At 40.0% G+C, this 14,677-nt stretch overlaps 1 protein-coding gene across 7 annotated transcripts in view; it reads right to left on the reverse strand.

The window, feature by feature from the left end:
• The window catches only part of ASTN2 (astrotactin 2), a 1,447,326-nt gene that overhangs the window by 186,552 nt on the left and 1,246,097 nt on the right, over window positions 1–14,677 (reverse strand). The gene's annotated exons all lie outside the window — the stretch shown is intronic.

Genomic DNA, 14,677 nt, shown 5'->3' on the forward strand with positions numbered 1-14,677 from the left:
GGACAGTCTCAAGTGGCTTCTGATAAAGGTTTATGTGTCTCAGTACGGATAAGTACGTGTGTGTGTGGGGGGGGGGGTGCATGTGCCCACATGTGCAGGCATATTTAAGGCATGGAAGGGAGGGCAACAGTGGAGACTCTAAAAAGAAGACAGATTGTGGCTCCTGGGTGGCTCAGTGGGTTAAAGCCTCTGCCTTCGGCTCAGGTCATGATCTCAGGGTCCTGGGATTGAGCCTGGGATTGAGCCTGATCAGAGAGCCTGCTTCCCCCTCCCTCTCAGCCTGCCTCTCTGCCTACTTGTGATCTCTGTCAAATAAATAAATAAAATCTTAAAAAGAAGAAGAAGAAGAAGGAGAAGAAAATGAAGAAGACGAAGAAGACAGGTCTACAAAACTGCTAAATCCTAGGACAACTGATCTCCTGATCTAACCTAATTCACGGCTTCCTTCCCAAGTACACAAGTTAATAAGCCTGATAGCAGAAGGGTGACTCTAGTACAGTGACTTGCCTGGGTTTGAATTTCACCTCTTCCATTGCCAGATGGGTGACCTTGGACAAGTCACTTAACCTCTTCTCATCGGAAAAATGTTGACAATGTTTGTATCTACATCTTGGAATATTTGGAGGATCAATGAGAAACAGAACCAATGAGGAATTTACAAATTCTAGGGTGTCCAGAGCATCACCAGAATCATTTGTTCTGGGGCACCTGGGTGGCTCAGTGCTTTAAAGCCTCTGCCTTCGGCTCAGGTCACGATCCAGGGTCCTGGGATCAAGCCCCCCACTGGGCTCTTTGCTCAACAGGGAGCCTGCTTCCTCCTCTCTCTCTGCCTGCCTCTCTGCCTACTTGTGATAACTGTCTGTTAAATAAATAAATAAAATCTTAAATAAAATCTTTAAAAAAAAAAGAATCATTTGTTCTGCCCTATGGCCAACTAATCTTTAACAGAGTAGGAAAGAATGTCCAATGGAAAAAGGACGGTCTCTTCAATAAAGGGTGCCGGGAAAATTGGACAGCCAGATAAGGAAGAATGAAACCGGACCCGTTTCTTACACCATACACAAAGATTAAAGTCAAAATGGATGAAAGACCTCAATGTGAGACAGCAATCCATCAAAATCCTAGAGAAGAACACACTCAACAACCTCTTCGACCTTGGCCACAGCAACTTCTTACTAGATAAGTCTCCAAAGGCAAGGCGAAAAAAAAAAAAAAAAAGTAAAAATGAACTATTGGGACTTCATCAAGATAAAAAGCTTCTGCACAGCAAAGGAAACAGTCAACAAAACTAAAAGGCAACCTACGGAATAGGAGAAGATATTCATAAATGACATATCAGATAAAGGGCTAGTGTCCAAGAACTAGAAAGAACTTACCAAACTCAACAATCCAAAAGACAAATAATCCAGTGAAGAAATGGGCAGAAGACATGAGCAGACATTTCTCCAAAGAAGACACACAAATGGCCAAAAGATATGTGAAAAAATACTCTACTTCACTTGGCATCAGGGAAATACAAATCAAAATCACAATCACCAGTCAGAATGGCTAAAATTAACAAGACAGGAAACAACAAGGATGGGAGGCAAGGATGGCGAGGATACGGAGAAAGGGGAACCCTCCTACACTGTTGGTGGGAATGCAAGCTGGTGCAGCCACTCTGGAAAACAGTATGGAGGTTCCTCAAGACATTAAAAATAGAGCTTCCCTATGACCCTGCAATTGCACTATTGGGTATTTACCCCAAAGATACAAATGAAGTGATCCAAAGGGGCACCTGCACCCCAAAATTCATAGCACCAATGTCCACATTAGCCAAACTATGGAAAGAGCTCAGATGTCCATCAACAGATGACTGGATAAAAAAGATGTGATATATATATATGAATGACATATATGTGATATATATATATATCTGCTATATATTTGCTATCATATAGCAAATATATATTTATTTATATTTTATACATATATATCATATAGAAAATATATATATTTGCTATACGATAGCAAGAACCACATGAGATCACAGGTGTAAACCAGCTAGGGCTACATCTTTTATCCGCCACTCAGAACAGTTCATTGAGGAATTAGTGTTCCTATTTTACAAATGAGGAATATTTTACAAATGAGGAATATATATATATATATATACACACACAAACACACACATACATGGGGATAGTGCTCAGACATCAGAAAGAATGGATATTTACCATTTACATCAATGTGGATGGAACTGGAGGGTATTATGCTGAGCAAAATAGGTTAATAAGAGAAAAACAATTATCATATGATTTCACTCATATGTGGAATATAAGAAACAGGGAAGATAACTGTACGGGAAGTGAGGGAAAATAGAATGGGAAGTCATCAGAGAGGGAGAAAAACCATGAGAGACTCTTAACTCTAGGAAACAAACAGGATTGTAGAAGGGGAGGTGGTTGGGGGGATGGGGTAATTGGGTGATGAGCATTAAGGGGGGCACTGGTGTATTATATGTAACTGATAATTTATTGAACACTATATCTGAAACTAATGGTGAGCTATAAGTTGGCTAACTGAGTGTAAATTAAAAGGAAATATCTGTTCTAGCCCTCGGTCTTAACCTCAGCATTATTCAATTCTTACACACAAGTCTGGATCTGTAAATGTTCCCTGGTTACCTGCTGGTGATTTAACCACAGTCAGGAATTTCTCCTCAAACTACCCACTTCCTAACTAGTAGAACACAGCAGACCAAGGCAGACAATTCAGTAGACAAAGGTAGAACTGCACACTTAAGTCCAGAGCTACTGAGTTAAGCCTACCTGATTTAGGATCCTTCTGGGCAAGCCGCTAGCTCTCCAACCTTGGTTTCCTCATTTGTAAAACAGGGACACTAATTCCTCATTGAACTGCTCTGAGTGGCCATAAAAGACACAGCCCTAGCTGGTTTACACCTCTGATCTTTTACGAGTCTTGCTGTCACGCTGCAAAGTAGGGATCATTGCCCCCTTTTACAGATGAGGAGACTGAGGCTCAAAGTGACATAGTATAACCTTACAAGAGACAATATAACCTTACCTATTTCTAGTGAAAGCCGTTAAATCTCTGGGGAAGCAGTTAAATATTCAGAAAGTCATACTCTCTGCCTGGCAGGGAGAGGGACCCCTGGATACTGCTCAGTACCCCATAGTAGTGGCTGATGTCATTTGTTTGCAAATTAGAATTCTTTGGATGATTTTCTTTTTTTAAGTACTAACATACCAGCATGGCTCTGTTGTATTTGTCCTAAAGAAAGTAAAGGGCAGAGTGAAGAATCCCAGTATAGCACAGGGGACCCAGAAGTGGGCCTTCCCACAGACTAAGGCATAACCAGCCACGCCCTCCCCCTCCCAGACTTTTATCTTCTTGATGTTAAGGGACTAGTTTGCACTGAGCTTATTATTTATTCCTGTCTCTAGTGAGATAAGGTGGGCTGCTGCCAGTAAGGGAACCTGGAAGAAAAAAAAAAAAAAGAAAGAAAAAAGGCGATGTGTGATCTCCTGCTGCCCTCTAGTGTCTTCTTAAGATGACTGCTCTTGGGGAAAAAAAAAAAATTTTGCTTTTCTATGCCAAAGAATGATTACTGTGTGCAAAGTAACTTTCTAGGCTCTGAGGACAGCGGGTAGGACAGGTAACAGTTTGGCTTCCATACAAGGAAGCCTAGCGTAATGACTATGAGGGTTATGAACAAGCATTTGCTAAGAAGGTCTATTCAGTGCCAGGTTTGTAGCCAGGCACTGGTTGGGCGGGGGGGGGGGGGGGGGGGGGGGGGGGCGGTGCTGGAAGGGTGAAATTATGAACAATTATTTGTTCCAATCCTAGTGGCACCCAAGTACAGAGATCTGATTCAGTGTATCCACTAGGAACAAAAACCCAGAAGAGGAGGAGAAGGGAAAGAATGGAGATAAGACAGAGAGAAAAGATAATCAGTGAAGCAGGATCCTATAGGATGTAGGAAGAAGTGAACTCCCTGGAAACATTGGAAAGGATGTGGTCTCAACGTAAGACAAGTCTAAGTGGAATTTTGCCATGAGACCAGGGACTCTGGGTATAGCTATGCAAGCTGTGTACTGCACAACAGTGATGAGGCAAGGGGGTGAGTGGGGACTGAATCCAGCCTCGCCCCACTAGTCGTGCCTGTGCCCACAGGATCGAATCCAAGTAGAGGAGCAGTATTTCCTAATTTATACAAAAGCTAACTTACGGGCTAGCCAAGGCCCTGCGTATAACAAGCTCTCAGAGCCTCTGCCCTATTATGTGCAAAGTAAGGCTAGTATCACCGATATTAATGCAAAGTTCTTAGAATTTGAGATAATGTATACAGTAAGAAATTTCAGTTCTTACTGTATTCATAGCAACCTAGTTTTATGTTTTATTTTATTCTTTTAGAGAGAGAGAAAGAGACTGAGAGAAAGAGAGGGAGCAGGGGGAGGGGCAGAGATGGAGGTAGAGAGAGAGAAAGAGAGAGAGAATGAACCCCAAGCAGAGTCCAAGCCCAGTGTGGAGCCCCACGTGGGGTTCAGTCTCACAACACTGATACCATGCCCTGAGCCAAAATCAAGAGTCAGACATTTAACTGGATGAGCTACCCAGGCACTGCAATATAGTTTTATTTTTAAGATGTGGTGGGATAAGTGCTTGAGAAGGGGAAAAGGTAGAAAGGAAATTCACCTTTCCTGAGCTTTTATTCATCTTTGTCAAGCACAAGACATTATGAATCTCACTGGCTCCTCATAATAATGCTTTAGACAAGGAATATTATAATTTTTATAGCCATATTTTACAAGTGAGAAAACAGAGGTTCTGAGAGGTGACAGACTTCGGCCAAAGTCCACTACGTATTCAGGATGACTCCAAAGCCTGTTTTCTGCCCAATGGAACACAGAAGCATCATTAATAGGAGGCCTGCCTTCATCTACTGGGATCCCATCCTCCCTCTTTCTTAAAAACTCTGCTCCGAACTTGTCCCCTCAAGGACGTATTCTGAGATTAGTTCTTCCTCAATTCCTTTCTCCTCCTTCCAGTAGCTTCTTAGGCTACAGGTGAAGGATTAAATGCTCAAAAGGAATCATTCCAGGGCAGAGCTCAGGGAATTGGAGGTCTCTGTGGGACGTCAATAACCTGCTTCAGATGGAGACTCCCAGATTACCCTGCTTGGGCATGACCTTGACGCAGAAGACAAGCCAACCAGGCATGCCAGGCCACCCTGGGGCCCGTGGGAGGTTGCCAGATGTGAACATCAAGGAGGGTGTGACCTTGGGTGGGGTCACTTCCTAGGACACTCCAGTCTTGTTGTTATACTTCTAACTCTTTATTTCCACTGAAATTGTAATACTCAGATTAAAAGATCATCTTTAAACATATTGACAGACAATTCTTTTGAAGAACAGATTCAAAGTGGGTTACTTCTCCCATTGGCATCCCTCCTTGCTGTAGCTGTGCAAATGAGCACACCCATCAAAAATATAAAACAAAATACCAGTAAAGGGCTAAGACCCATTAGGGACTCCCCGTCTTATTGCTGAGGAAATCAGTAAAATTAATATTAATAATAGCTATGTTTTAGGGGATATATTCCAGGTCAGATGTTCTATTTGCTTTGCAAACTTCGTCTCCTGTGGTCTGTACTAGTCCTAACAACAGTGAGAGGTAGGTTTCCTTATCATTATTCATTCATTCATTCACGCTTACATGCATTTATTTTAAGAAGCCCAATACAGGGTTTGAACTCACAGCTCTAAGATCTGAACTCAAGACCTGAGCTAAGATCAAGAGTCCGATGCTTAACCCAGGCACACCTCTTACTACTTTTTAGGGGTTAAGAAATGGAAGCTCATAGAGATGAAATCAGGGGTTGGAGTGAACTGGACGTCAGGCCATTCTGATCTGTCTTACTTGCAAGCACTCTTCCACTATCTTAAGCTGCATCCAATCTGCTAGACTATTAGAGATTCAGGGCTAGACAGTTATAAATTCTGAGAATTTAAAGTGCAATTTCTGTTACTTATGCCCATTACATCATACTGATTAGCAATAAAAACCTTAAAATAAGAATCTATGGACAATCAATAGGTAATTGGTTGAAAAACTATGGTGTATCCACAGAGTGGAGTCCATGTACTTAAAAGGGAATTAGGACGATCTTTATATGTAATACGGAGTAATCACAAATATATTTCAATTAAATGGAAAAAGCAAAGTGCAGAGCAGTGTTTATAGTGCTTTCTTTTGTACAAGAAAGGAATATAAATATATGTGTATTATATGAATAGGTTTCTGTATAATATGTATAGGTCATCCATATACAAATTAGATAGATAGATTTTTCTATCTATCTAGATTTTTCACTAAGCAACACTGAAACAATTAACCAAAACTAAAAAAAGAAAAAAAAAAAAGGTTAACCACAGAGGGAGCAAGGAAATAGGATCAAGGAGACAAAGATAGAAGCCAAAGTTGTTTTTTGGGGTTTTTTTAAGTGAATCTTTTTTATAAGTTTTAGTTTGGACTCACATAAACTATTATATATTTTTTAAATCAAGAAAGACAAAAACAATCATTGAATTATATGCAAACTGAGGGGGAAAAAAACTAGCTATGTATCAATATGTTGGCATAACCATACAGAGAAAATAATTATTTTAAGTGGCTTTAAAATGCAGTATTTGATTGCAGTTGTTTAGGGAGAAAAATTCCAAAGGGAAAAAAATGATCTGCAAATAAATCTTATTAAAACTAAATGTAATGGATTTACTGCTAGCCATAATATCGGTATGGTTATTATGAAACTATTATGTATAGATTGTGGACTAGAGCAAACAAGCCATTACCTTACCATCATTAGGAACTAAAATCAGAAGTGTAAAAAGCAACTAACTACCTCAGGTATAAAGTCAAAGAAGGTAAGGAAAATTCTGTACACTGAAATGTCAATTGGAAATCATATAAACTCATAATGCATTTTTGTCATTTAAAAAATAACATTTCATAATTCTCACCACTGAAAAGACCTAGAAATAATGGCAACCTAATAGCAATAATATTCTTATGCCCAGATTCTTGTTTTGAAATACCATTTCCCACTAAGAGACACAAAAGATTCTTGGAAGAATTCCTTAGTCCAACTCTGGAATAGGTATGGTACAAGCTGAGCCTGGGACATCTTGCTGTGCCAAAAAGAGAGATCTGCCAAAGACTAATGTGGTCATTTCAAAAGGACATAGAAGCCCATCTAGAGGGGCTCACACTGGCCTAACATTGAATAAACTGAACATCAAAGAGAATAATGACTGCAATTGATTGAAATAGATCAGATAAATAAGTTTCACAATGTAATTCACACCAAAACCAAAAGCCAAACCCAAAACCTAAAATCAAAAAGCAAACAAAGCCTATTGATCACCATTGGGGATGGCTAGGAAACTAGGTCATTATCTGAAAATTGAGTTAATCAAGCTTTAATCCTATGACTTGGATTTCAGGATAACTACCTTTTTCTTTAGGGCAATTCCGCAGGCAGAAAGAATGACAGAATTAGGAAACTGCCACTTTGCAAGTTCTAATAAAACAAGAGATTTAGACAGCTATTATCAATGAATCCTAGAGCCATTAGGAGAAAGGTTGATGGGAAAATGTCTAATCAGTGGATCAGACTTATACTACCTGACCCACTGATCAATCCTAATATCACTTAAAATAGTAAACCAGACAACTAAGTACCTTGATATGATGCCAGAGGACACACACAGCGTGGCCTGTATGCTGATGTTCATTGGGTCCATGGATAAAATTCAAGGGTCTGTGAACTTGTATAGGAAAACAATGCATCTTTATTTTAAGTATCCTATAAATGTAATTTAGCATTTCCTTAAATTATGAATGCAGGCAATGAACTATAGCAGTGTACCACTTCCTAGGACTTTGTCACCATCAAATTCACATATATTTCTATCACATTACAGTTGCTAGAAATTATATTTTTTCTAAATATTTAGAAATATAGATATTTCTAAATACTTACATTGCATACTACTTAGCAATTACAAGTTGCTAGATTCTCCACTGGATCTTATCATTAATAAAGAAGCACATATATAACACAATAGATATGTTCTTAAAAACATTTTGATAACTGTAACTTGATATAATTTTTTTAAGATTTTATTTATTTATTTGACAGAGAGAGATCACAAGCAGGCAGAGAGGCAGGCAGAGAGAGAGGAGGAAGCAGGTTCTCTGCTGAGCAGAGAGCCCGATGCGGGGCTCGATCCCAGGACCCTGAGATCATGACCTGAGCCGAAGGCAGCGGCTTAACCCGCTGAGCCACCCAGGCGCCCCTGATATAATTTTTCTTCTGTAGACTCCCTGAACTTAATTTTATGAATTTAAAAACATTATGCTGATATAAGTGGGTCTATAGTCTTCATCATTCTACAAAATGGGTCCATGGGACAAAAATAGTGATGAATTCTAGGAGAAGAGAACAAATTAACACAAAGAGGGAGCCATTGGCTAAATATACAAAGTAGACAATTGTAAAGAACAAATGAGTCATGTCTTCAACTAATAATGGCATGGGCAAAATTTTAGATGTGACTATTACAGACTAAAGGAGACCTAGTACAACACGTAGACATTTTGATCCTTATTTAAAGACACCTACTTATATATATATTTGCATATATATATATATATATATATATATATGCAATTTAAGGACATTTGAGTGAATTGTTAGATGTGATGATGATGCTGAGAGATTATGCTAAAAAATAATTGTCTGTTGGAGATACCTACTGAGATATTTAAAGGAGGAGTGATAGGATACCTGGGATTTATTTTAAAAGACTTCAGCAACAAAAAACAAATTGGGAGTGAGGGATAGTGAAACAAAATCAGCAAACTATTGACAACAATTATTGCAGGGTGATGGGCACACAGGGATCCACTATACCATTTTCTCTCCTTGTATGTGCACTTTTCTCAATAAAATACAGAGAAGAGAGGGCTGCCAGAGGATTACGCAAAATCAGTATAGCAATTATTGCTGGGGATGAGGAGGAATTCTTCACATCTACGGTATGTACTGCTCTGATGCTTTTTTCTAAATGCATTTTCACTTGTATTATGTTTACATTTTTTTAAATAGCAATCAAATGTTCCCACTTTTGTAAAAATAAATTCGAATAATAGTTAGCAGTGACATGTGAAGAATATAAAAGGTAGAGATGGGGGAGGGGTTTGGGAAAAGGAGACTGTCTCTTTGTCGGCTCATACCCAGTCTTACAGATACCAATGGATGCCGTGGGCAATGGCAGCCACCGTAAACACAAAGGTGAATGAAATCCTTGAGACGAGGTTAGCCGGTAATCTGGAATGGGGATGAGATGTGAAACTTAGCAGAAATAAGGCCCATGGGAAATTTCCCAGCAACCCCCACTAAGCATTGTGTTGAGTAAAGGCTAATGACACTACACAGGGAATGTTCTTCGAATGCTACTAACATTTATCCAGCACCTACTTGGTCCATGTTTGATTGCTGCTACCCTTTGACTACATGCACTAGTTCGAACTATTAGAAAGTGGGTCTGGCCAACACACAGAAATGCGTATAATATTGAAATAAAGTTTCAAAATTCTGAACCAGCTGTTTCCATATCGGTTCAAAGAAATTAAAAAAAAAAAAAATCCTCCCTGCACAAGAACATTTATGCAGCCTTATTTGTGATGGTTAAGTGTTCAATAATGGGCGTGTCAACCTGAGAAAGTCTTATGTAAGCCAATCTGACAACTATGAAGGCCAGAAAAAAGTGATTTCAAACATTTTCCTATATTAAATAAATATAAAAATTGCTAATTATTAGAAAAATATTTCGGGGTGCCTGGGTGGCTCAGTCGGTTAAGCATCTGCCTTCAGCTCAGGTCATGATCCCAGGGTCCTGGGATGAAGCTCTGAGTCCTGCTCCCCCTGCTCAGTGGGGGGCCCGCTTCTCCTTCTCCCTCTGTGTGCCACACCCCCTGCTTGCTCTCTCTCTCTCTCTCTGTCAAATAAATAAATAAAATCTTTCAAAAAAAAAAAAAAAAGGAAAAGAAAAAGATTTTCTTGGATACCCAACTTGGTCATAAGTATGCATGAACAGATTAAAGGAGAACCTTATAAATGTTTATATTTATATGAATATAACCAATGTAATGGTTATATCAAGATAATGGATAAAGTTAACTTTTTACATACTCTTTTATGCTGTAAATTTAAATTGAATTCAAACATCTATTGAACACATACCATGTCCTGGGTAAAAGCCAGATTGAGAAATACACAGGTATTGAGTATGGCATAGGTAGATCAGAGTCAGAATTTCAGCAGAAAGTAGACTAATAACAGACAGACAGACGGTAGATAGGGAGATACAAGAATAAAAGATTGAAGGAGGGAGGAAAGGGAAGTGTGGAAGATAGAAGGCAGGTGGGAGGGATGGAGCCTCTAAGAATGGCCTGGAATGATTTTATCTCCTAATATGCATGGCCTATTATAATCTCTTCCTCTTGAGTAACTTGCTTTTACCCAACAGAATATGGCAATAAGGGATATCACTTCTGTGATTAGGTTTCAAAAGACTGTGACTTCTGTCTTCCTCAGATTCTCTCTTGCTTTGCTGAAACAGGCTCTCATGGAGTGGTCCATGTGTCAAGGAATCATTCAAAGTCTCCAGCCAAAAGGCAGAAAGAGAGGCCTTCAGTCTAACAATCCTTGAAGAACTGAATCCTACTATCAATACAGGCAGAAAAAGAGGAGGAAGCAGGCTCCCCGCTGAACAGAGAGCCCAACACACGGCTTGATCCCAGAATCCCGGGATCATAACCTGAGCTGAAGGCAGAGGCTTTAACCCACGGAACCACCCGGGTGCCCCCACCTCTCATAAGTCTTATGAGAGATTGTGAAGTAGGGGATCCAGCCAAGTTGTGCTCAGATTCTGACTCACAGTCTGTTAAATAAGAAACGTGTGTTGTTTTGTTTCATGAACGTAGGGGAAGGGACAGAACCATAAAATAAGATGAAAACAGAGAGGGAGGCAAACCATAAGAAACTCCTGACTCTAGAAAACAAACAGAGGGTTGCTGGAAGGGAGGTGGGTTGGGGAGATGGTGTAAGTGGGTGATGGGCATTAAGGAAGGCACTTGAAGTAATGAGCACTGGGTGTTACAGGCAACTGATGAATCACTAAATTCTACCCCTGAAACGAATAATACACAATATGTTAACTAAATTGAATTTAAATTAAAAAAAGAAAGAAAGAAATGTGCATTGTTTTAAACCACACCACCTTGGGATAATTTATTATTCAGTTTAGATGTAAGTAAGAGCAATAGATACAATTTTATTATATTGTTTCATGGAAATTTTAATAATTTTAAACCTCTAGGCTCAAACAGACTTGGTTAGGAAGTATTATTTTTAATTCTTTCCGTTTTCTCCCTTAGACTCTATAAGCACAAATTCCTCTTCCTCTTTAGAATTGTTTGCTAATAATAGAAGAGGGGGGAAATATTTTTTTCAAGAATAGTATAAATCACAGTAATGATAATAATTATGACAGTACCTAACCTTCCTAGAACATTCACTCTCTACCAGGCAGGGCTCTAAAAACTTGAGCTCTATTAAGTCATCCAACATTCACAGCATTCCTGTTAGTCCCATTTTGCAGAGGTAGAAAGTAAAGTACAGCAAGTAAAGTAAAGTACAGCAAGTAAATTCTCCAAGGTTCCACAGCTTGTCACTTGTAACAAGTTACCATGCTTTACTTCAAATCATCTTTTCATCTCTTCCTCAAAATTACCATCCTGGTAAAGGGGGTTGGGGTTCCCACCAGGTCTGACTCCAAAGCCCTTTCTCTTTCTACCACACAGTGGTGGACTTAACAAGCAAACTATCTTAATAGTAATAATAATAGTAAGTACACTGAAATGAACATTACTACATGTCAAGCAACATCCTAAAATGTAAATGTTTAACATCCAATATTTCTTATTTTGCCACAATCCCCCCAAATCCTGTGAGTTAGCTATTGTTATTTTCATCTTTAAGAAAATAAAAGAGAGGTTAAACTAGAAATATTAGCAAATGGAGAAAATAGTGCTAATCTCATAGGGTGATGCTACCAGCTCAACTATGTCCTCCAAAGAGAGAGGCTGATATCCTATACACCAGAATGTGGCTTTATTTGGAAATAGGGTTATTAGAGATATAACTAGTTAAGATGAGGTCACACTGCAGTTTTAATTAGCTAAGATGGTAGTCACACTTAATCCGACTGTTGCCCTTACATAGACACATCCATTGAGGAGAATGGCACGTGAAGATGGAGATACAAAGAGGGAAACTGACCACAAAAGATGGAGGCAGAGATATTGCAGTTATGCTACTGCAAGCCAAGGGATGCCTGTGGCCACCAGAAGCTGGAAGAGGAAAGGAAAGAGCCTCCCTTTGAGACTTCATAGAAAGCCTGCCTCCACTTACACCTTGATCTCAGATTTCTAGCCTCCAGAACTGTGAAAGAATAAATTTCTCCCTGTGTTAAGCATGTAGTTTCTGATACTTTGTTATGACAGCCCTAGGAAACTGATACAGGTAGTTTAAAAGTTAAATGAATAAAGGGTTAGTTAAAATGCTGAATAAAGAGTATTTCAAGTACTCCACAAAGAGTATTTTAAAAATGTCTCTGTGTATGAGGAATGCTAATATTGTGCCAGAGTATGCAAAGCCACAGAATTAAAATGAGTGCCTTTTCCCAGGGTATTTATTTTACTCTGAGATTTTTGTGGGAAGAGTGGTAATTAATTTAACTGGTAAGTAATTTAAACATTAAAAAAAAGGACAGTCAAACAAACAGATTTTTTTAAGAAGAGAAAGAAAGGGTTTTTCATTGTCGTTATTGTTCTTTATAAAGAATGCTTGTTCGATATCCCCAGACTGTCAGAGGAGTACCAGTAGGCTTCTCTCTGAGTGGGGAAACATGGGTATAAAAATATGATGAGTTCTGAATTGAGATTTTGGGAGCCAGGAACTGTGTTTTTCAGCAAACAGAGTGTAACTACCCATCTAGTCTGAGAGGAGGGTCTAGGTGAGGTCTTAAGTTTGGGAAGAAGCTATTTGACAGCAATTCTCCCATCTCCCCAGCCTGCAACACAGGGACTGGTAGAAGTACCCCGAGTCCCTATCCAGGAAGGTTTCTTGCCATTCTGGTGAAACAGGCCACTCGGACTTTCCAATGTGGCAGAAACTCAGGAGAGAAGGCAACTCCTGCTGTTCCCTAGCAAGGCTGCCCAGGAGAGCTTGTTTGAGTGTCTTTGGCTTGACAGTATCACACTTTGTGGTCATAATGACAGCCAGGATTTACCGCATATTCCTTGACTTCTTAAGCATTGTCATCTCTCCTCCTCTTTTGATCCTTATAAACATACTTCACCCAATAAAGTGAAAAGATATCTGGGGTCATAAAATGGGAGTAGTCTTTGGATGGTGGTTCAGAGCATGTCCATGGGTCTAACTGGCCTAGGTACCTCAGCCCTACCACTTACTAGGAGGCTAAGGTAGACAAGCTCATCTTGCTGGGTCTCAGATGCCTCTTTGTAAGAGGAAGCTACTGGTATCTACTTGAATCATTGCTGAGGGGATTATCTACGAAGTGCCTGGTATATTGCTGGTGTTCAAAAAACGGTCCCCTCTTACCCAGCTGACCCCTCTGAGTCATCTTGCTGCTAGAATAAGCATAAGTCAGACAAAAAATGCAATCTCCTTAAAGTCACATTTCTGAGTCTGACATTCTTACTCAGCAGCTCTTCCGTGCTGGGCACAGCTTTCCTCCTCTCTTGGCCCTCTTGTTTGCACCCACTAGCTGGCTGCCAGTTTTGAGCAAAATTCTGCCCCAGGGCCCGTCAGTCCTCAGCTGGGCTCTCTCTTCAGCCCACTCCTGATTCAACTCATTCCTGGTCAGTCAGGTCAAACCCTGGCTGGCCATGGACTACAAATGTATCCTTGAGGTCTAAATAGCTCCAGAGTTCTATCAGGCATCCGGAGCCCCCAGGTCTGTTCAAAGTATGCCGTAAGTATACCGACCCAAGCTCCCATTGACCTCATTATCAGAAAGGCTGGGGGCTAGGGCTTCAGAAATTGGCAATTTCAAGAGTAATAAGAGCTAATTACAATTTTTTTTAAATTAGCGTTAAGTGCAAACCACTATGTACTCATAATCTTAGCTAATCATCATAGCAAACAAACGTTATCTCTGTTTAGAAATAAAGAAATGGGCGGCGTAGAGGCTAAACACGATAACCAGGGTGGATTCTCATCCAGCCTTGGGTCCCCGGGGGCTGGGCTTTAGCCTACTGAACACGTGGCTTTGCTGTTGAAGCGGGGGTGTCAGTTGCTTATCTAAATAGGGTGGTTGTGAGAATTAAGGAGTTATGCATGGGAGGTGCTTAGCCCCAGCCAGAGACAAAGTGCTCAAAGAGGGTAGTTTTGTTCTTGTCTCTGTTCATTGTGTTATGCCTGTGCAGGGTCACAAACCTAAATGGGATTCGCAGTTTGTGCCCACGCTACCCCACCCCCGCCCTGCTCCTACGCTGTGCCAAGCAGTCAGCTACAGGAGCA

The sequence above is a fragment of the Lutra lutra genome, chromosome 13 (assembly GCF_902655055.1).
Source record: "Lutra lutra chromosome 13, mLutLut1.2, whole genome shotgun sequence".
NCBI classification, from domain to species: domain Eukaryota; kingdom Metazoa; phylum Chordata; class Mammalia; order Carnivora; family Mustelidae; genus Lutra; species Lutra lutra.